Here is a 2,199-nt window from a genome sequence, read left to right as displayed (position 1 = left end):
TTTTTCCGTCCCTCTCCCCACGCCAACACTCTGACCCTGACCTAGGCGATCATAAATGATTATATGACCGTCTAGACCCTGACCCATCCAGCTCCGATGCACTTTGCTGACCGAGTCAAGTTTGCCGCAAACCATGGGCAATAAAGGCTGGAACTGTCAACCTAGTGTCTGGGCTGGTGTCGGTGGCGCAATGTTATTGTCCCACCTCTCAGGGAAACCAACGGTTGGGCAAATACATGTATCTGAGCTCTCGAGGCCGGCGCCATTAAATGGGGCTCGTCCAGAGAACGGGGTCTCTGTTTAGTTCTAGGTTTAGCCTTCGACAAAGATTAACAATACCTTCGGCCAAGAGAAAAGTACAATGTACCACAAATGAAAGAGTTGACCTTCAATTCTTGACGTGGGGGAGCGGAAGTTCATTTTTGTTTCGTTTTGTATTTTAAATCTAATCACTAAAAAGAGACAGCGAGTCACAGTTTACAGATAGATCTAGCAGGTAAGCGCAAAATCAGCTCCCTTTCGACTGGAATCGAAAACGACAGTAGTAGAGAGACTATAGTGTGAAAAAGAAAGGGCGGCGATATCACAAGTCCGTTTGTTTGTTTTTGACTAAACATAAGCACGTCGATACCGTGACGACCATTTACTGCAAAGAAAGAGTAAATAAAGCCCAGTGCACACTGCTAATCGAATTCATTCCGAATGGAGTCGAGGCCAGCTAAATTTTCTTCCATGGAGGTGCAAAAGTTAGCACAATATGAGCCGATTCGATAAGCGATCTTAAAAAACAAACACATTTGATTTAGTTTAGTTTTAGTAGTGGTTTTTACGGCGCTCGCAACTGCATAAGGTCATATGAGCGCCAGAAGATTAGAGGTGTTGCAAGAGAGTAACAAACATAATAAAGAAGGGGAGATTAGGACGATAAATGTTTAATAGGAAAGAAGAAGCAAACCACACCAGAGCACCCGCCAACCACCCACATGTTTGACTTTGAAGGTCACACTGGACAAACAGATAGAGAAAGAGAAGAAGCATGAACACCAGTGGCATCCTCCAACCGTCCAAAGTACAATCGGCCATCAAGCACATAATAAACAATGAACATAAGGTAACCTGTTCCACATCTGGTATTCGAAATAACTTTGTTACTAAAGCTTTTCAAAGCTAGCTTCAAGCTCATCCAATGGAGAGACACCGTATTTTAAAAGTTTTAGTAAGAGTTGCATGGCACTTAGAATACAAGACATTGTGGTCATATTATGTGCCCAAGATTTGAGGTGCTACTAGAGAGTAAAACACAAAGACAAAGGAGGAGGAGTGATTAGGACGATAGATGTTCGATAGGAAACAAAAGAGAAAGCCACCCTTGATCGCCCGTAAATCACTTACAAGGGGACCTGTTCCGCATCTCGTATTATAACTAAAGCTTTTCCAAAGTACCAAAGCCTCCGTGTGCATTGCGTTCGTCCGCTGGACAGTATGAGGCCAACACATGGAACGACAAGTTCAGACAGACACGACAACTGGAAAACTAACATTCACACACACACACACACACACAGGCTGCTAAACTGTCAGCTGCCTGTGAACGTTAATATTCTCGTTTCTACTCCTGACAGGAAAATGACCCAACAGTGAGATCAGTAACGCACACAAAGTGTGACATGTATAGAGACGTGGGTGGTTAGTGTGTGCTCTGGTGTGGTTTGCATCTTCTTTCCTATCAAACATATGCCGTCCTTTTCTCTACTGGTACTTCTCTTCTTTGTTTGTTACTCTCATTTGGCACCCTGATCTTCGGTACTTATACGACCAACTTGTATGCACATGCCGAAAAACTCTTACTAAAACTAATATAGAGAGACGTCGACTGCAACAGATATTGCAGACAGATAGACACACAGACAGCGATTGGGGAGACCCTGAAGGGGCTGCGAGAAAAGAAGACGCATATTGACACAATAATAGCCATTTAGTGTAAGAAACAAACTGACAGAAAGACAAAAGCAATAGCAGGATAGCAAAGAAGTAAGGTATGTGCCACAGTAAATATCTGTGGAGACAGAGGGAGAAACAGTGGGGGTGGGAGGTTTAACGAAAACCATAGAGACAGATAAAGATAAGATACAGGAGAGAGAGAGAGAAAGAGAGAGAGAGAGAGAGAGAGAGAGAGAGAGAGAGAGAGAGAGAGAGAGA

General features: G+C 43.5%; 1 protein-coding gene across 1 annotated transcript in view; it reads right to left on the bottom strand.

The window, feature by feature from the left end:
- The window catches only part of LOC101864242 (glycogen debranching enzyme), a gene marked incomplete in the record, with an annotated part of 59,312 nt that overhangs the window by 45,125 nt on the left and 11,988 nt on the right, over positions 1–2,199 (bottom strand).

Source organism: Aplysia californica, unplaced genomic scaffold (genome assembly GCF_000002075.1).
Source record: "Aplysia californica isolate F4 #8 unplaced genomic scaffold, AplCal3.0 scaffold00423, whole genome shotgun sequence".
NCBI lineage: Eukaryota > Metazoa > Mollusca > Gastropoda > Aplysiida > Aplysiidae > Aplysia > Aplysia californica.
This window is presented reverse-complemented; position numbering and strand designations above follow the sequence as displayed.